We start from the raw sequence: 22,068 nt of genomic DNA, 5'->3' as shown, positions 1-22,068 counted from the left end.
TTCGATACCCCTGTGTGATTGCACTGGAGATTGCCGGGAATCGGCTTACTGTGGTAAATCTATATACACATTGTACTGGAGTTGTTTCCCAGTATATATTGCTGGAAGAATGGTCTTGATGGAGGGAGATTTTTTTTTGCTTTTACGGTTCTTACCCTTCAGAGCTAAAGAAGGCAACGGGACCCCCATCCAGGAATGTGAGACCTCCACCTTACCGTACATTATTGATCCTATTGTATGGAGGAAAGATCTTGATCTGTAAGCAGCCGTGTCTCCAATGTGACATTTCACTTTTACTTGGTTTGGAGCGATTGTGTTCTGGATCTCAGCAGTGCGGCTCCTGCGTGAAGAGCGGAGGAGGATTGTAGGTTACTACTAGGAGGAGGTGAGTGCAGGGAAGGATTTTATTCGTTGATATTTTTCAGATTAGTGGTCCTCCAGCAGGTACAAGTGGTTGAGGAATGCAGCCCCTCAAAGAGCAAGAACGCGATTGTGTGACCAAATTGTCAGATAAGTTGGAGCAGGTTTGGGGCGATTGTCTTATAGATCTCAGCAGGACAGATCAAGTGTGAAGACCCCTGTATGATGGCACTGAAGATTACTAGACCCCTGGTTAATGTGGTGAATATACAAATATATATACAGACATGTTGTATAGCTGCTGAATATTGCTGTGAAGTAGTTTTCTTGAATGGGGGGTAGGTGTTTTGCTTTTCTGTTCTTCATCATCAGAGTTAAAGAAGTCACCGGGACCACCATCCAGAAACATGAGACCACTATCTTATTGCACTGTATTAACCCCATACTATAGAGAAAAGATAATTTGCTATTGAACTGGTGGCATAGATGATGGAGCTGTGGTGACGATGGAGATTGTCCTATGTTGGAATTCTTTACAGATCTGTGACAGGATAATGTCAGGAGCGGAGATGGGGCAGAGAGGAATTACAGTGACTATTGGGAGGAGGTGAGTGCAGGGAAGGGTTTTCTCTCCTCATATTTTTCAGATCCATTTGTTATCAGTGGCTCTAAGAAAAATTTGGTGGTTGGGAAATACGGCCCCAACAAAATGCAAGTACACTACAAAGATTGAGCAATGGGGTGTCCAGTTGTCAAAACTGTAGGAGCGGGTTTGGGGAGATTTTTTTTTCTTGTAGATCTCAACAGAGCAGTACAAGTATGAAGACCCCTGTCTGAAGATTTCCAGTAAGCAGCTTACTGTTGTGATTATATATACATGCACTGTGATTATATATACATGCACTGGGCTATAGATTTTGCCGGTATATTTTGTTGTAAAAGTTTGTGTTAAGGAGGGGTCAATTTTTGTTGCCTTTAATGTAATTGTTGGGCGGGGGACTTGTTTTGCTTTACTGTTCTTTGTCATCAGAGTTGAAACTGAATTTGACCCAGGACCCCCATCCAGAAATGTGAGACCACAATCTTGGTGAACGTTATTGATCCTGTATAGTTCTGAAAAGATCATTAAGTGGAAATATTAGTGGCATAAGGTGGAGTTGTGGTGACGATGGAGATGGTCCTATACTGGATCTCTTTACAGACAGGGTAATGCCGGGAGCGGTGATGGCGCAGAGGGGAATCGCAGGAGGTGAGTGCAGGGAAGGATTTTCTCTCTTGATATTTTTCAGATTAGTGTCCCTCCAGTAAAACAAAGTGATTGAAAAATGCAGTTGCATTGGACTATATTTATTTTGCCAGTATATATTGTTATAAATTGTCAGATGTCTCGGAGTTGCTTTGGAAGCGATTGTCTTATTGATCTCAGCAGGGGCAGGTAAAGTGTCAGTATCGGTGACGGAGCCGCTGTGCTCTGCAGTTTCCCATATAGATGAGGTGAGTGCAGGAAATATTTTTTCCTTGATATTTTTCAGATCCGTTTGTTATCAGCGGCTCTACAGTAATACAGTGGATGAGGAATACAACCCCACAGTATACAGACAATCAGACATGAGCAGCGATGTGTCTAAACTTCAGGATGAATTGGAGAATGTTTGGGGGGTGATTTGTTTTCTTCTTATTCCCATCAGTGAAGCTCATGTTTCGATAGCCCTGTGTGATTGCACTGGAGATCGCTGGAAGCCGCTTACTGTGGTAAATCTAAAATATATGATATAATGCAATAGATGCCATTAGATATTGTTGTAAATGGTTGTTCTTGAGGTGGAGGTGGGGGTTTCTTTTGCTTTACTGTTCTTTCAGAGCTAAAAAAGACAACTAAACTTCGCACTGGACCCCCATTAGTAAACGTGAGACCACCATCTTTTTGAGGTTTTATTGATCCTATAGTATAAAGAAAAGATCTTGATATGGGAACATTAGTGATATAAGTTGTGGTGTGAATGGAGATTGTCCAATCTTGGAATTTGTTGTAGGTCTATGGCCGGATAATGCCGGGAGCGGAGAATTGTATAATAGCAGGAGGTGAGCGCAGGAAAGGATTTTCTCGCTTAATATTTTTTAGATTGTCGGCTCTTCTTGAGTCGTAAAAAAAATGATGTATGAATGCAGCACCCGCATAATGCAAGTACGCGAATATTCTTGTCTGATAAGCTGGAGTGGATTTGGGAGATTTTCTTCTTTCTTATGCCAACAGTGCAATTAAAGTGTTACCAGCCCTGTATGATCTCACCAGAGATCGATAGGAACCTGATTCCTGGGGTAAATATACATATATATATGTGTAATTTGTATTCTAGCTTGCTGGTATATATCTTTGAATATGTTTGCTGGAAGGAGGGATTTGCATTTTATTTATTTTTTTATCAGAGGCAACTAAATTAAGCAACGGACTCGTATTTGGAGACATTTGAGCACCATCTTTCATACTTTATTGATCCTATAATATGGTGAAAAAACCTTAGCTTGGTGGCAAAACTTTGAATTAGTGGGACATTCTCATAGGATAATGCCAATATCGTAATGGAGAAGGGGGAATTGCAGTTTACGGTTAGGATGAGGTGAGTGCAAGAAAAGATTTTTTTTCAGATGTTTTTCAGTGACTCTCGTACAAAATACTTGAGAAATAACGGCCCCCATAATATGCAAGTGAATCAAACATAAGCAATAGTGTGCCAAAATGTATAGATGTGTGTGCTGGTAAAAGTTTGTTCTTGAATGGTGGAAGGGATTTGTTTCGTTTTTCTTTCTCATTAGAGTAATGAAGGCATCTGAATTTGGCATTCGACCCCCATCCAGAAATGTGAGACCACCATTTTAATGTACTTAATCGATTCTTTGGTACAGTAAAAAGATCATGATCTGTAAATGATAGTGGCATCATTCCGCTTTGTTGGATTACGATGGAGATTGTCCTATGTTGGAATTCTTTACAGATCTGTGACAGGATAATGTCAGGAGCGGAGATGGGGCAGAGAGGAATTACAGTGACTATTGGGAGGAGGTGAGTGCAGGGAAGGGTTTTCTCTCCTCATATTTTTCAGATCCATTTGTTATCGGTGGCTCTTACAGTAACACAGTGGATGAGGAATAATGGCCCCGACAATATGCAGACAATCAGACATGAGCAGCGCGGTCGTCATAGTTTTAGATGAGTGGGAGCGCGTTGTTTAGGGGCGATTTGTTTTCTTGCTCCCAGCAGTGGAGTTCCATAGCCCTGTATGATGGCCCTGAGGATCGCTGGGAGCCGCTTACTGTGGTAAATCTATAATATATATACAGATTGTACTGGAGGAGTTTACTATATATTTGTTGTAAATGATTGTCCTTGTAGGGGGAGGTTGTTTTTCTTTACTGTTTTTTATCATCAGAGCTGAAGAAGGTAACGGGACCGCCATCCAGAAATGTGAGACCACTATGTTATTGTAGTTTATTCATCCTGTAGTCTAGAGAAAAGATGTTGACATGGAAATATTAGTGACATAAGTTGGAGTTGTGTGAATGGAGATTGTCCAATGTTGGAATTCGTTACAGATCTATGACCGGATAATGCCGGGAGCGGAGGAGGATTGTAGGTTACTACTAGGAGGAGGTGAGTGCAGGAAGGATTTTCTCTCTTGATTTCTTTCAGATTAGTGGCACAAGCGGTTGAGGAATGCAGCCCCCACAAAGTGCAAGTACACTTTTGTATTGTGTGTCCAAACTATCAGACAAGTGGGGAGCTGGTTTGGAGCCATTGTCTTCTTATTGATCTCAGCAGGGCAGTGCAAGTGTGAGGACCCCTGTATGATGGCACTGAGGATTGTTAGGAACCTACTTACTGTGGTAAATATATATATACACACACACACATTACCATAGATGCTGTGTCCTGCTGTAAATGATTGTTCTTGAAGGGGGGATTGTTTTGCTTTCCTGTTTTTTATCATCCAGAGTTAAAGAAGGCATCAGAATTTGGTGATTGACCCCATCTAGAAACGTGAGATCAACTTATCGCACTTGATTGATCTTATACTTCACAGAAAATAATATTTTTTATAATTGGTGATAAGGATGATGGATCTGTGACGATGGAGATTGTCTGATATTGGAATTCTTTACAATCTATGAGCGGATAATGCAGAGAGCAGAGAATTGTAAAATAACCATTTACTATTAGGATGAGGGGAGTGAAGGAAAGGCCATTTTGTGTCCAAATTGTCAGATGTCTCGGAGTTGCTTTGGAAGCGATTGTCTTATTGATCTCAGCAGGGGCAGGTGAAGTGTCAGTATCGGTGACGGAGCCGCTGTGCTCTGCAGTTTCCCATATAGATGAGGTGAGTGCAGGAAATATTTTCTTCCTTGATATTTTTCAGATCCGTTTGTTATCAGTGGCTCTACAGTAATACAGTGGATGAGGAATACAACCCCACAGTATACAGACAATCAGACATGAGCAGCGATGTGTCTAAACTTTAGGATGAGTTGGAGAATGTTTGGGGGCGATTTGTTTTCTTCTTATTCCCATCAGTGAAGCTCATGTTTCGATAGCCCTGTGTGATTGCACTGGAGATCGCTGAAAGCCGCTTACTGTGGTAAATCTAAAATATATGATATAATGCAATAGATGCAATTCAATATTGTTGTAAATGGTTGTTCTTGAGGTGGAGGTGGGGGGCTCGTTTTGCTTTACTGTTCTTTCAGAGCTAAAAAAGACAACTAAACTTCGCACTGGACCCCCATTAGTAAACGTGAGACCACCATCTTTTTGAGGTATTATTGATCCTATAGTATAAAGAAAAGATCTTGATATGGGAACATTAGTGATATAAGTTGTGGTGTGAATGGAGATTGTCCAATCTTGGAATTTGTTGTAGGTCTATGGCCGGATAATGCCGGGAGCGGAGAATTGTATAATAGCAGGAGGTGAGCGCAGGAAAGGATTTTCTCGCTTAATATTTTTTAGATTGTCCGCTCTTCTTGAGTCGTAAAAAAAATGATGTATGAATGCAGCACCCGCATAATGCAAGTACGCGACTATTCTTGTCTGATAAGCTGGAGTGGATTTGGGAGATTTTCTTCTTTCTTATGCCAACAGTGCAATTAAAGTGTTACCAGCCCTGTATGATCTCACCAGAGATCGATAGGAACCTGATTCCTGGGGTAAATATACATATATATATGTGCAATTTGTATTCTAGCTTGCTGGTATATATCTTTGAATATGTTTGCTGGAAGGAGGGATTTGCATTTTATTTATTTTTTTATCAGAGGCAACTAAATTAAGCAACGGACTCGTATTTGGAGACATTTGAGCACCATCTTTCATACTTTATTGATCCTATAATATGGTGAAAAAAACCTTAGCTTGGTGGCAAAACTTTGAATTAGTGGGACATTCTCATAGGATAATGCCAATATCGTAATGGAGAAGGGGGAATTGCAGTTTACGGTTAGGATGAGGTGAGTGCAAGAAAAGATTTTTTTTCAGATGTTTTTCAGTGACTCTCGTACAAAATACTTGAGAAATAACGGCCCCCATAATATGCAAGTGAATCAAACGTAAGCAATAGTGTGCCAAAATGTATAGATGTGTGTGCTGGTAAAAGTTTGTTCTTGAATGGTGGAAGGGATTTGTTTCGTTTTTCTTTCTCATTAGAGTAATGAAGGCATCTGAATTTGGCATTCGACCCCCATCCAAAAATGTGAGACCACCATTTTAATGTACTTAATCGATTCTTTGGTACAGTAAAAAGATCATGATATGTAAATGATAGTGGCATCATTCCGCTTTGTTGGATTACGATGGAGATTGTCCTATGTTGGAATTCTTTACAGATCTGTGACAGGATAATGTCAGGAGCGGAGATGGGGCAGAGAGGAATTACAGTGACTATTGGGAGGAGGTGAGTGCAGGGAAGGGTTTTCTCTCCTCATATTTTTCAGATCCATTTGTTATCGGTGGCTCTTACAGTAACACAGTGGATGAGGAATAATGGCCCTGACAATATGCAGACAATCAAACATGAGCAGCGCGGTCGTCATAGTTTTAGATGAGTGGGAGCGCGTTGTTTAGGGGCGTTTTGTTTTCTTGCTCCCAGCAGTGGAGTTCCATAGCCCTGTATGATGGCCCTGAGGATCGCTGGGAGCCGCTTACTGTGGTAAATCTATAATATATATACAGATTGTACTGGAGGAGTTTACTATATATTTGTTGTAAATGATTGTCCTTGTAGGGGGAGGTTGTTTTTCTTTCCTGTTTTTTATCATCAGAGCTGAAGAAGGTAACGGGACCGCCATCCAGAAATGTGAGACCACTATGTTATTGTAGTTTATTCATCCTGTAGTCTAGAGAAAAGATGTTGACATGGAAATATTAGTGACATAAGTTGGAGTTGTGTGAATGGAGATTGTCCAATGTTGGAATTCGTTACAGATCTATGACCGGATAATGCCGGGAGCGGAGGAGGATTGTAGGTTACTACTAGGAGGAGGTGAGTGCAGGAAGGATTTTCTCTCTTGATTTCTTTCAGATTAGTGGCACAAGCGGTTGAGGAATGCAGCCCCCACAAAGTGCAAGTACACTTTTGTATTGTGTGTCCAAACTATCAGACAAGTGGGGAGCGGGTTTGGAGCCATTGTCTTCTTATTGATCTCAGCAGGGCAGTGCAAGTGTGAGGACCCCTGTATGATGGCACTGAGGATTGCTAGGAACCTACTTACTGTGGTAAATATATATATATACACACACACATTACCATAGATGCTGTGTCCTGCTGTAAATGATTGTTCTTGAAGGGGTGAGGATTGTTTTGCTTTCCTGTTTTTTATCATCCAGAGTTAAAGAAGGCATCAGAATTTGGTGATTGACCCCATCTAGAAACGTGATATCAACTTATCGCACTTGATTGATCTTATACTTCACAGAAAATAATATTTTTTATAATTGGTGATATGGATGATGGATCTGTGACGATGGAGATTGTCTGATATTGGAATTCTTTACAATCTATGAGCGGATAATGCAGAGAGCAGAGAATTGTAAAATAACCATTTACTATTAGGATGAGGGGAGTGAAGGAAAGGCCATTTTGTGTCCAAATTGTCAGATGTCTCGGAGTTGCTTTGGAAGCGATTGTCTTATTGATCTCAGCAGGGGCAGGTGAAGTGTCAGTATCGGTGACGGAGCCGCTGTGCTCTGCAGTTTCCCATATAGATGAGGTGAGTGCAGGAAATATTTTCTTCCTTGATATTTTTCAGATCCGTTTGTTATCAGCGGCTCTACAGTAATACAGTGGATGAGGAATACAACCCCACAGTATACAGACAATCAGACATGAGCAGCGATGTGTCCAAACTTTAGGATGAGTTGGAGAATGTTTGGGGGCGATTTGTTTTCTTCTTATTCCCAGCAGTGAAGTTGATGTTTCGATAGCCCTGTGTGATTGCACTGGAGATTGCCGGGAACCGGCTTACTGTGGTAAATCTATATACACATTGTACTGGAGTTGTTTCCCAGTATATATTGTTGGAAGAATGGTCTTGAGGGAGGGAGATTTTTTTTTTGCTTTTACGGTTCTTTCCCTTCAGAGCTAAAGAAGGCAACGGGGCCCCCATCCAGGAATGTGAGACCACCACCTTACCGTACATTATTGATCCTATTGTATGGAGGAAAGATCTTGATCTGTAAGCAGCCGTGTCTCCAATGTGGCATTTCACTTTTACTTGGTTTGGAGCGATTGTGTTCTGGATCTCAGCAGTGCGGCTCCTGTGTGAAGAGCGGAGGAGGATTGTAGGTTACTACTAGGAGGAGGTGAGTGCAGGAAGGATTTTATTCCTTGATATTTTTCAGATTAGTGGTCCTCCAGCAGATAGAAGTGGTTGAGGAATGCAGCCCCTCAAAGAGCAAGAACGCGATTGTGTCCAAATTGTCAGATAAAGTTGGAGCAGGTTTGGGGCGATTGTCTTCTTATTGATCTCAGCAGGACAGATCATGTGTGAAGACCCCTGTATGATGGCACTGAAGATTACTAGACACCTGCTAATTACTGTGGTGAATATACAAATAGATATATATATTACAGACCTATTGTATAGATGCTGAGTATTACTGTAAAGTAGTTTTCTTGAATGGTGGGTAGGTGTTTTGCTTTTCTGTTCTTCATCATCAGAGTTAAAGAAGTCACCGGGACCACCATCCAGAAACATGAGACCACCATCTTATTGCACTTTATTGAGCCTATATTATAGAGAAAAGAGTATTGTTAATGAAATGGTGGCATAGATGATGGAGCTGTGGTGACGATGGAGATTGTCCTATGTTGGAATTCTTTACAGATCTGTGACAGGATAATGTCAGGAGCGGAGATGGGGCAGAGAGGAATTACAGTGACTATTGGGAGGAGGTGAGTGCAGGGAAGGGTTTTCTCTCCTCATATTTTTCAGATCCATTTGTTATCAGTGGCTCTAAGAAAAATTTGGTGGTTGGGAAATACGGCCCCAACAAAATGCAAGTACACTACAAAGATTGAGCAATGGGGTGTCCAGTTGTCAAAACTGTAGGAGCGGGTTTGGGGAGATTTTTTTTTCTTGTAGATCTCAACAGAGCAGTACAAGTATGAAGACCCCTGTCTGAAGATTTCCAGTAAGCAGCTTACTGTTGTGATTATATATACATGCACTGTGATTATATATACATGCACTGGGCTATAGATTTTGCCGGTATATTTTGTTGTAAAATTTGTGTTAAGGAGGGGTCAATTTTTGTTGCCTTTTAATGTAATTGTTGGGCGGGGGACTTGTTTTGCTTTACTGTTCTTTGTCATCAGAGTTGAAACTGAATTTGACCCAGGACCCCCATCCAGAAATGTGAGACCACAATCTTGGTGTACGTTATTGATCCTGTATAGTTCTGAAAAGATCATTAAGTGGAAATATTAGTGGCATAAGGTGGAGTTGTGGTGACGATGGAGATGGTCCTATACTGGATCTCTTTACAGACAGGGTAATGCCGGGAGCGGTGATGGCACAGAGGGGAATCGCAGGAGGTGAGTGCAGGGAAGGATTTTCTCTCTTGATATTTTTCAGATTAGTGTCCCTCCAGTAAAACAAAGTGATTGAAAAATGCAGTCGCATTGGACTATATTTATTTTGCCAGTATATATTGTTGTAAATTGTCAGATGTCTCGGAGTTGCTTTGGAAGCGATTGTCTTATTGATCTCAGCAGGGGCAGGTGAAGTGTCAGTATCGGTGACGGAGCCGCTGTGCTCTGCAGTTTCCCATATAGATGAGGTGAGTGCAGGAAATATTTTCTTCCTTGATATTTTTCAGATCCGTTTGTTATCAGCGGCTCTACAGTAATACAGTGGATGAGGAATACAACCCCACAGTATACAGACAATCAGACATGAGCAGCGATGTGTCCAAACTTTAGGATGAGTTGGAGAATGTTTGGGGGCGATTTGTTTTCTTCTTATTCCCAGCAGTGAAGTTGATGTTTCGATAGCCCTGTGTGATTGCACTGGAGATTGCCGGGAACCGGCTTACTGTGGTAAATCTATATACACATTGTACTGGAGTTGTTTCCCAGTATATATTGTTGGAAGAATGGTCTTGAGGGAGGGAGATTTTTTTTTTGCTTTTACGGTTCTTTCCCTTCAGAGCTAAAGAAGGCAACGGGGCCCCCATCCAGGAATGTGAGACCACCACCTTACCGTACATTATTGATCCTATTGTATGGAGGAAAGATCTTGATCTGTAAGCAGCCGTGTCTCCAATGTGGCATTTCACTTTTACTTGGTTTGGAGCGATTGTGTTCTGGATCTCAGCAGTGCGGCTCCTGTGTGAAGAGCGGAGGAGGATTGTAGGTTACTACTAGGAGGAGGTGAGTGCAGGAAGGATTTTATTCCTTGATATTTTTCAGATTAGTGGTCCTCCAGCAGATAGAAGTGGTTGAGGAATGCAGCCCCTCAAAGAGCAAGAACGCGATTGTGTCCAAATTGTCAGATAAAGTTGGAGCAGGTTTGGGGCGATTGTCTTCTTATTGATCTCAGCAGGACAGATCATGTGTGAAGACCCCTGTATGATGGCACTGAAGATTACTAGACACCTGCTAATTACTGTGGTGAATATACAAATAGATATATATATTACAGACCTATTGTATAGATGCTGAGTATTACTGTAAAGTAGTTTTCTTGAATGGTGGGTAGGTGTTTTGCTTTTCTGTTCTTCATCATCAGAGTTAAAGAAGTCACCGGGACCACCATCCAGAAACATGAGACCACCATCTTATTGCACTTTATTGAGCCTATATTATAGAGAAATGAGTATTGTTAATGAAATGGTGGCATAGATGATGGAGCTGTGGTGACGATGGAGATTGTCCTATGTTGGAATTCTTTACAGATCTGTGACAGGATAATGTCAGGAGCGGAGATGGGGCAGAGAGGAATTACAGTGACTATTGGGAGGAGGTGAGTGCAGGGAAGGGTTTTCTCTCCTCATATTTTTCAGATCCATTTGTTATCAGTGGCTCTAAGAAAAATTTGGTGGTTGGGAAATACGGCCCCAACAAAATGCAAGTACACTACAAAGATTGAGCAATGGGGTGTCCAGTTGTCAAAACTGTAGGAGCGGGTTTGGGGAGATTTTTTTTTCTTGTAGATCTCAACAGAGCAGTACAAGTATGAAGACCCCTGTCTGAAGATTTCCAGTAAGCAGCTTACTGTTGTGATTATATATACATGCACTGTGATTATATATACATGCACTGGGCTATAGATTTTGCCGGTATATTTTGTTGTAAAATTTGTGTTAAGGAGGGGTCAATTTTTGTTGCCTTTTAATGTAATTGTTGGGCGGGGGACTTGTTTTGCTTTACTGTTCTTTGTCATCAGAGTTGAAACTGAATTTGACCCAGGACCCCCATCCAGAAATGTGAGACCACAATCTTGGTGTACGTTATTGATCCTGTATAGTTCTGAAAAGATCATTAAGTGGAAATATTAGTGGCATAAGGTGGAGTTGTGGTGACGATGGAGATGGTCCTATACTGGATCTCTTTACAGACAGGGTAATGCCGGGAGCGGTGATGGCACAGAGGGGAATCGCAGGAGGTGAGTGCAGGGAAGGATTTTCTCTCTTGATATTTTTCAGATTAGTGTCCCTCCAGTAAAACAAAGTGATTGAAAAATGCAGTCGCATTGGACTATATTTATTTTGCCAGTATATATTGTTGTAAATTGTCAGATGTCTCGGAGTTGCTTTGGAAGCGATTGTCTTATTGATCTCAGCAGGGGCAGGTGAAGTGTCAGTATCGGTGACGGAGCCGCTGTGCTCTGCAGTTTCCCATATAGATGAGGTGAGTGCAGGAAATATTTTCTTCCTTGATATTTTTCAGATCTGTTTGTTATCAGCGGCTCTACAGTAATACAGTGGATGAGGAATACAACCCCACAGTATACAGACAATCAGACATGAGCAGCGATGTGTCTAAACTTCAGGATGAATTGGAGAATGTTTGGGGGGCGATTTGTTTTCTTCTTATTCCCATCAGTGAAGCTCATGTTTCGATAGCCCTGTGTGATTGCACTGGAGATCGCTGGAAGCCGCTTACTGTGGTAAATCTAAAATATATGATATAATGCAATAGATGCAATTCAATATTGTTGTAAATGGTTGTTCTTGAGGTGGAGGTGGGGGGGCTCGTTTTGCTTTACTGTTCTTTCAGAGCTAAAAAAGACAACTAAATTTCGCACTGGACCCCCATTAGTAAACGTGAGACCACCATCTTTTTGAGGTTTTATTGATCCTATAGTATAAAGAAAAAATCTTGATATGGGAACATTAGTGATATAAGTTGTGGTGTGAATGGAGATTGTCCAATCTTGGAATTTGTTGTAGGTCTATGGCCGGATAATGCCGGGAGCGGAGAATTGTATAATAGCAGGAGGTGAGCGCAGGAAAGGATTTTCTCGCTTAATATTTTTTAGATTGTCAGCTCTTCTTGAGTCGTAAAAAAAATGATGTATGAATGCAGCACCCGCATAATGCAAGTACGCGACTATTCTTGTCTGATAAGCTGGAGTGGATTTGGGAGATTTTCTTCTTTCTTATGCCAACAGTGCAATTAAAGTGTTACCAGCCCTGTATGATCTCACCAGAGATCGATAGGAACCTGATTCCTGGGGTAAATATACATATATATATGTGCAATTTGTATTCTAGCTTGCTGGTATATATCTTTGAATATGTTTGCTGGAAGGAGGGATTTGCATTTTATTTATTTTTTTATCAGAGGCAACTAAATTAAGCAACGGACTCGTATTTGGAGACATTTGAGCACCATCTTTCATACTTTATTGATCCTATAATATGGTGAAAAAAACCTTAGCTTGGTGGCAAAACTTTGAATTAGTGGGACATTCTCATAGGATAATGCCAATATCGTAATGGAGAAGGGGGAATTGCAGTTTACGGTTAGGATGAGGTGAGTGCAAGAAAAGATTTTTTTTCAGATGTTTTTCAGTGACTCTCGTACAAAATACTTGAGAAATAACGGCCCCCATAATATGCAAGTGAATCAAACGTAAGCAATAGTGTGCCAAAATGTATAGATGTGTGTGCTGGTAAAAGTTTGTTCTTGAATGGTGGAAGGGATTTGTTTCGTTTTTCTTTCTCATTAGAGTAATGAAGGCATCTGAATTTGGCATTCGACCCCCATCCAAAAATGTGAGACCACCATTTTAATGTACTTAATCGATTCTTTGGTACAGTAAAAAGATCATGATATGTAAATGATAGTGGCATCATTCCGCTTTGTTGGATTACGATGGAGATTGTCCTATGTTGGAATTCTTTACAGATCTGTGACAGGATAATGTCAGGAGCGGAGATGGGGCAGAGAGGAATTACAGTGACTATTGGGAGGAGGTGAGTGCAGGGAAGGGTTTTCTCTCCTCATATTTTTCAGATCCATTTGTTATCGGTGGCTCTTACAGTAACACAGTGGATGAGGAATAATGGCCCCCACAATATGCAGACAATCAGACATGAGCAGCGCGGTCGTCATAGTTTTAGATGAGTGGGAGCGTGTTGTTTGGGGGCGATTTCTTTTCTTCTTGCTCCCAGCAGTGGAGTTCCATAGCCCTGTATGATGGCCCTGAGGATCGCTGGGAGCCGCTTACTGTGGTAAATCTATAATATATATACAGATTGTACTGGAGGAGTTTACTATATATTGTTGTAAATGATTGTTCTTGTAGGGGGAGGTTGTTTTTCTTTCCTGTTTTTTATCATCAGAGCTGAAGAAGGTAACGGGACCGCCATCCAGAAATGTGAGACCACCATGTTATTGTAGTTTATTCATCCTGTAATGTAGAGAAAAGATGCTGACATGGAAATATTAGTGACATAAGTTGGAGTTGTGTGAATGGAGATTGTCCAATGTTGGAATTCGTTACAGATCTATGACCGGATAATGCCGGGAGCGGAGGAGGATTGTAGGTTACTACTAGGAGGAGGTGAGGGCAGGAAGGATTTTCTTGCTTGATATTTTTCAGATTATTGGCACAAGCGGTTGAGGAATGCAGCCCCCACAAAGTGCAAGTACCCTTCTGTAATGTGTGTCCAAACTATCAGACAAGTGGAGAGCTGGTTTGGAGCCATTGTCTTTTTATTGATCTCAGCAGGGCAGTGCAAGTGTGAGGACCCCTGTATGATGGCACTGAGGATTACTAGGAACCTACTTACTGTGGTAAATCTATATATACATGCACACATTACCATAGATGCTGTGTCCTGCTGTAAATGATTGTTCTTGAAGGGGGGATTGTTCTGCTTTCCTGTTTTTTATCATCAGAGTTAAAGAAGGCATCAGAATTTGGTGATTGACCCCATCTAGAAACGTGAGATCAACTTATCACACTTGACTGATCTTATACTTCACAGAAAATAATATTTTTTATAATTGGTGATATGGATGATGGATCTGTGACGATGGAGATTGTCTGATGGTGGAATTCTTTACAATCTATGAGCGGATAATGCAGAGAACAGAGAATTGTAAAATAACCATTTACTATTAGGATGATGGGAGTGAAGGAAAGGCCATTTTGTGTCCAAATTGTCAGATGTCTCGGAGTTGCTTTGGAAGCGATTGTCTTATTGATCTCAGCAGGGGCAGGTGAAGTGTCAGTATCTGTGACGGAGCCGCTGTGCTCTGCAGTTTCCCATATAGATGAGGTGAGTGCAGGGAAATATTTTTTCCTTGATATTTTTCAGATCCGTTTGTTATCAGCGGCTCTACAGTAATACAGTGGATGAGGAATACAACCCCACAGTATACAGACAATCAGACATGAGCAGCGATGTGTCTGAACTTTAGGATGAGTTGGAGAATGTTTGGGGGCGATTTGTTTTCTTCTTATTCCCAGCAGTGAAGTTGATGTTTCGATAGCCCTGTGTGATTGCACTGGAGATTGCCGGGAACCGGCTTACTGTGGTAAATCTATATACACATTGTACTCTAGATGTTTCCCAGTATATATTGTTGGAAGAATGGTCTTGAACAAGGGAGGTTTTTTTTTTGCTTTTACGGTTCTTTCCCTTCAGAGCTAAAGAAGGCAACGGGGCCCCCATCCAGAAATGTGAGACCACCACCTTACCGTACATTATTGATCCTATTGTATGGAGGAAAGATCTTGATCTGTAAGCAGCCGTGTCTCCAATGTGGCATTTCACTTTTACTTGGTTTGGAGCGATTGTGTTCTGGATCTCAGCAGTGCGGCTCCTGTGTGAAGAGCGGAGGAGGATTGTAGGTTACTACTAGGAGGAGGTGAGTGCAGGAAGGATTTTATTCCTTGATATTTTTCAGATTAGTGGTCCTCCAGCAGGTACAAGTGGTTGAGGAATGCAGCCCCTCAAAGAGCAAGAACGCGATTGTGTGACCAAATTGTCAGATAAGTTGCAGTTGTATTGGGGCGATTGTCTTCTTATTGATCTCAGCAGGACAGATCATGTGTGAAGACCCCTGTATGATGGCACTGAAGATTACTAGACACCTGGTTACTGTGATGAATATACAAATATATATATATACAGACATGTTGTATAGCTGCTGAATATTGCTGTAAAGTAGTTTTCTTGAATGGGGGGTGGATGTTTTGCTTTTCTGTTCTTCATCATCAGAGTTAAAGAAGTCACCGGGACCACCATCCAGAAACATGAGACCACCATCTTATTGCACTTTATTGAGCCTATATTATAGAGAAAAGAGTATTGTTAATGAAATGGTGGCATAGATGATGGAGCTGTGGTGACGATGGAGATTGTCCTATGTTGGAATTCTTTACAGATCTGTGACAGGATAATGTCAGGAGCGGAGATGGGGCAGAGAGGAATTACAGTGACTATTGGGAGGAGGTGAGTGCAGGGAAGGGTTTTCTCTCTTCATATTTTTCAGATCCATTTGTTATCAGTGGCTCTATGAAAAATTTGGTGGTTGGGAAATACGGCCCCAACAAAATGCAAGTACACTACAAAGATTGAGCAATGGGGTGTCCAGTTGTCAAAACTGTAGGAGCGGGTTTGGGGAGATTTTGTTTTCTTGTAGATCTCAACAGAGCAGTACAAGTATGAAGACCCCTGTCTGAAGATTTCCAGTAAGCAGCTTACTGTTGTGATTATATATACATGCACTGTGATTATATATACATGCACTGGGCTATAGATTTTGCCGGTATATTTTGTTGTAAAAGTTTGTGTTAAGGAGGGGTCAATTTTTGTTGCCTTTAATGTAATTGTTGGGCGGGGGACTTGTTTTGCTTTACTGTTCTTTGTCATCAGAGTTGAAACTGAATTTGACCCAGGACCCCCATCCAGAAATGTGAGACCACAATCTTGGTGAACGTTATTGATCCTGTATAGTTCTGAAAAGATCATTAAGTGGAAATATTAGTGGCATAAGGTGGAGTTGTGGTGACGATGGAGATGGTCCTATACTGGATCTCTTTACAGACAGGGTAATGCCGGGAGCGGTGATGGCGCAGAGGGGAATCGCAGGAGGTGAGTGCAGGGAAGGATTTTCTCTCTTGATATTTTTCAGATTAGTGTCCCTCCAGTAAAACAAAGTGATTGAAAAATGCAGTCGCATTGGACTATATTTATTTTGCCAGTATATATTGTTGTAAATTGTCAGATGTCTCGGAGTTACTTTGGAGGCGATTGTCTTATTGATCTCAGCAGGGGCAGGTGAAGTGTCAGTATCTGTGACGGAGCCGCTGTGCTCTGCAGTTTCCCATATAGATGAGGTGAGTGCAGGAAATATTTTCTTCCTTGATATTTTTCAGATCCGTTTGTTATCAGCGGCTCTACAGTAATACAGTGGATGAGGAATACAACCCCACAGTATACAGACAATCAGACATGAGCAGCGATGTGTCTAAACTTTAGGATGAGTTGGAGAATATTTGGGGGCGATTTGTTTTCTTCTTATTCCCAGCAGTGAAGTTGATGTTTCGATAGCCCTGTGTGATTGCACTGGAGATTGCCGGGAACCGGCTTACTGTGGTAAATCTATATACACATTGTACTCTAGATGTTTCCCAGTATATATTGTTGGAAGAATGGTCTTGAGGGAGGGAGATTTTTTTTTGCTTCACTGTTCTTACCCATCAGAGCTAAAGAAGGCAATGGGACCCCCATCCAGAAATGTGAGACCTCCACCTTACCGTACATTATTGATCCTATTGTATGGAGGAAAGATCTTGATCTGTAAGCAGCCGTGTCTCCAATGTGACATTTCACTTTTACTTGGTTTGGAGCGATTGTGTTCTGGATCTCAGCAGTGCGGCTCCTGCGTGAAGAGCGGAGGAGGATTGTAGGTTACTACTAGGAGGAGGTGAGTGCAGGAAGGATTTTCTCTCTTGATATTTTTCAGATTAGTGGTCCTCCAGCAGATACAAGTGGTTGAGGAATGCAGCCCCTCAAAGTGCAGGAACGCGATTGTGTGACCAAATTGTCAGATAAGTTGGAACGGTTTTGGGGCGATTGTCTTCTTATTGATATCAGCAGGACAGATCAAGTGTGAAGACCCCTGTATGATGGCACTGAGGATTACTAGACACCTGGTTACTGTGGTGAATATACAAATATATATATACAGACATATTGTATAGATGCTGAGTATTGCTGTAAAGTAATTTTCTTGAATGGGGGGTGGATGTTTTGTTTTCCTGTTCTTTGTCATCAGAGTTAAAGAAGTCAACGGGACCACCACCCAGAAACATGAGACCTCCATCTTATTGCACTGTATTGACCCTATACTATAGAGAAAAGATAATTTGCTATTGAACTGGTGGCATAGATGATGGAGTTGTGGTGACGATGGAGATTGTCCTATGTTGGAATTCTTTACAGATCTGTGACAGGATAATGTCAGGAGCGGAGATGGGGCAGAGAGGAATTACAGTGACTATTGGGAGGAGGTGAGTGCAGGGAAGGGTTTTCTCTCTTGCTATGTTTCAGATCCGTTGTAAGTGGATGAGGAATAATGGCCGCCACAATATGCAGACAATCAGACATGAGCAGCGGTGCGTCCAGTATTTTAGATGAGTGGGAGCGTGTTGTTTGGGGGCGATTTGTTTTCTTCTTGCCCCCAGCAGTGAAGTTCCATAGCCCTGTATGATGGCCCTGAGGATCGCTGGGAGCCGCTTACTGTGGTAAATCTATAATATATATACAGATTGCACTGGAGGAGTTTGCTATATATTGTTGTAAATGATTGTTCTTCTAGGGGGGGGTTGTTTTTCTTTACTGTTTTTTATCATCAGAGGTAAAGAAGGTAACGGGACCGCCATCGAGAAATGTGAGACCTCCACCCTATTGTAGTTTATTCATCCTGTAATGTAGAGAAAAGATGCTGACATGGAAATATTAGTGACATAAGTTGGAGTTGTGTGAATGGAGATTGTCCAATGTTGGAATTCGTTACAGATCTATGACCGGATAATGCCGGGAGCGGAGGAGGATTGTAGGTTACTGCTAGGAGGAGGTGAGGGCAGGAAGGATTTTCTCTCTCTGTATTTTTTAGATCCTTTGGATATCGTCAGTTCTTGAGTAGTAAAAAAAATGGTGGAGGATTGCAGCACCCACATAATATAAGTATGTGACTATTCTTGTCTGATAAGCTGGAGTGGATTTGGGGGAGATTTTCTTCTTTCTTATGCCAACAGTGCAGTGTTACAACCCCTGTATGATCTCACCAGAGATTGCTGGGGTAAATATACTAATATATATGTGCAACTTGCATTCTAGTTTGCTGGTATATATTGTTGGATATTTCTGCTTGAAGGAGGTATTTGCTATGCTTTATGATTTTTTAGCAGAGGCAACTGAATTTAGCAATGGACTCGTATTTGGAAACATAAGAGCACCATCTTTCATACTTTATTAATCCTATAGTGCGGTGAAAAATCTTAGCTTTGTGGCAAAAGTGGGAGACGTAGTTGTCATTTTTACAGACAAGGTAATGCCGGGAGCGGTGATGGCGCAGAGGAGTATTACAGTTTACTATTGGGATGAGGTGAGTGCTATGAAGGATTTTCTCTCTTGGTATTTTTCAGACTTGTTTGTTATCCATGGATCTCCAGGAGAAAAAATATAATTGAGGAATGCAGCCCACCAAAAAATGAAAGTAGGCTATTATCCTGAGTGTGTTTGGGGTGATTGTCTTGTCCTTGATCTCAATGCTGCAGTTAAAGTGGGAAGATCTCTGCATGAAAATGTTATTGGCATAGTTGTAATTAAGGTGACAGTGAAGAGTTTGCAATGTTGTTTATAGGTTTATGACCGGATTCAGTTTCCTATTAGGAGGAGGTGAGTGCAGGAAAGGATTTCCTGGTTTATGTTTTTCAGATCCGGTCACTAGTGGCTCGACAATATAATAAAGTGGTGGAGGAATAATGGCCCCCACATAATGCAAGTAAGCGATCAAATTTAAGCAATGGTGTCCAAATTGTCAGTCTACTTGAAGTGGATATGGGGCGATTTGTCTATTAATTTCAACAGTGCAGATCAAGTGTGAAGACCCCCCTGTATGATGGCACTGAAGATTACTAGGAGCAGCTTATTGTGGTAAATGTACAGATATCTATCAACAGTATATATTTGTTGTAAATTATCTTGAAAGGGGGATTTGTTTTGCGTCACTGTTCTTTATTATCAGAGTTAAAGAAGGCAACTGAATTTTAGGCTGGACCCCCTATCCAAATACATAAAACCACCGTATTATTTTCATTTATTTTTGCTATAATATTGAGAAAAGGATTTGATATGGAAATGGTGGCAAAGATGATGGGCGTTGTGGTGAAGACAGAGATTGTCCTATGTTGGATATTTACAGATCTGTAACCAAATAACACCGAGGTGGAGACGAGGTGAATTGTAGGTTACTATTAGGATGAGGTGAGAGCACGGAAGGGTTTTCTCACTTTGTTTTTTCATATTCCGTTTTTATCAGCGTCTCTTCAATAGAAAAAAACATGTTGGAGGAATGTAGCCCCTACAATATTAAAGTATCACTCCGAAACCTGAGCAGCAGTGTCCACATTGTCAGATAGGTTGGAGCGGGTTTGGGGCGATTTGTCTTATTGATCTCATAGTGCAGTTCTGGTATGGAGACCTCTGTATGACAGCACTGAAGATTACGAAGGACCTGCTTACTGTGGTGAATATATACACCTATATTATATATGGAGGGGGGTTGTTTTGCTTTCCTGTTCTTTATCTTTAGAATTGAAGAAGGCAACTTAATTTGGCAGAGGACCACCATCTTATTCATTAATCCTATAGCCCGAAGAAAAGTTCTTTGTGAAGATGTTATTGGCATAGTTGTAATTAGGGTGATGGTGGAGACTTTCCAATGTCCTGTATAGTTCTGTGACCGGATTCGGTTTCCTATTCAGAGGAGGTGAGTGCAGGGTCGGGTTTCCCCACTCCATGTTTTTCAGATCCGTTTGTTATCAGCGCATCTTCTTCAGGAGAACAAAGTGGTTGGGGAATACGACCCCAGCAAAATCTATTATCTTCTCTGAATGGAGTGTTTGGGCTCATTTGTCTTCTAATAACATTACCTCATTGTACTAACATCTTATACATGGAATAACTCTTCACATATGGAATAATCTATACCATTAAATGTTTAGTTCGTCAGATTTTATTGTTTAATTTTGATGTTGATATTTGTTATAATTTTAAAATTCAATAAAAACATTGTGAAAGAAAATGTTATTGGGATAAGTTGTAATCAGGGTGACGATGGAGACTTTCCAATGTTACGGGATTCTATTTCCTATCGGGGGCACGTGAGTGCAGGAAACAATTTCCATTTGATGTTTTTCAGATCCGTTTCTCTGGCTCCTCAAGATTAACGTGGCGGAGTAATAATGGCCCCCACTAAATGCAACTATGGGATCAAATTTAAGCAATAGTGCCCAATTTGTCAGTCCACTTACAGTGGGTTTGGGGCTTTTTGTCTTATTAATTTCAGTTCAAGTATCGAGACCCCCGTATGATTTCACTAAAGATTACTAGGAACCTGCAAAAATATATTACATTATACATGTCGGTATATATTGTTGTAAATGATTGTTCTTGAGGGGGGAGGCTGTTTTGCTTTATTGTTTTTATTATCAGGGTTAAAGAAGACAATGGGACCACCATCTTATCACACTTTATTGATGAGAAAACCCAAGTATGATGTGACCTCAACCTGCTCTCTATGGTAAATACATACAAATATGTATACAAGTTTTGCATTCTTGAAAAATTTTGTAAAAATGTTGCTCTTAAAGGAGGAGGGTTATTGTTTTACTGCTTTTTTTTTAATCATGAAATTAATGAAAGGCAACTGAATTTGGCACAGGACCCCCATCTAGCAAACTTAATTGTTCTCCTATTTTATGGTGAAGATCTTGCCTTGGAAATAGCATGAGCTGAAGTTGAGGTGACCGGATAATGCTGAAAGCAGTGATGGCGCACAGTTTCAGTGTAGTTTACTATTAGAATGAAGGGGAGTGCAGGGAAGGATTGTGTTTTAGTAACTTTTCAATCTGTTAGTTATCCGCGGCTCTTCCGGTAGAACATAGTTGTTGAGGAATGCAGTCCCCATGAAATGAAAGTACACTATGAAACCTAACCAATTTCCTTTTCTTCCACAGAGCTTCACAGACCCCTTGTTTTGTGCTCACCGGTTTTAGTAAAACCCTTCATCTTCATCCAGACCCGGATCATCCTTCTCAGTATTCCACTCTTCATGTCTCATCGCCGCGGTTTGAAATAGTCCACTTGTTGGCCAGAGTTCTGCCGGTTTTCCACTGTAGGATAAAAGGATCCTTCTGATATGCTTCTGGAGACGAACTACTGGTGTTCCTTGAAATATTGACTTGTACCAAGTGATGGAAGAACCATGAGCCCATATTTTCTTGACCTACACAACTTTCTAAAGGACGTTTTGGCTGGGACTTTTCATGAAAGAACTGTTAGATTCTTTTTGGAATGTAGAGTAAACCGCTGTTATGTTCTGTGATTATTATCTTTCTCATTCACATCCTAAGATAAATGCTGTTTGTCAAAAGCGTACAAAGTGGTAATAAAAATTTGATGTACTTTTA

The 22,068-nt window shown here is 41.0% G+C and overlaps 1 long non-coding RNA gene across 1 annotated transcript in view; it reads left to right on the top strand.

Moving 5' to 3' along the window:
* Positions 1 to 22,068, top strand: part of LOC141174017 (uncharacterized) — a 37,746-nt gene extending 15,678 nt beyond the window's left edge. Inside the window, exon 2 of the long non-coding RNA XR_012252743.1 lies at positions 1 to 22,068. This exon is cut by the window's left edge and continues 11,623 nt beyond it. This is a non-coding gene — a long non-coding RNA (uncharacterized lncRNA).

This window comes from Phyllobates terribilis, unplaced genomic scaffold (genome assembly GCF_046119375.1).
Source record: "Phyllobates terribilis strain yellow unplaced genomic scaffold, ASM4611937v1 Scaffold_13__5_contigs__length_258822181, whole genome shotgun sequence".
In the NCBI taxonomy this organism is placed as follows: domain Eukaryota; kingdom Metazoa; phylum Chordata; class Amphibia; order Anura; family Dendrobatidae; genus Phyllobates; species Phyllobates terribilis.
This window is presented reverse-complemented; position numbering and strand designations above follow the sequence as displayed.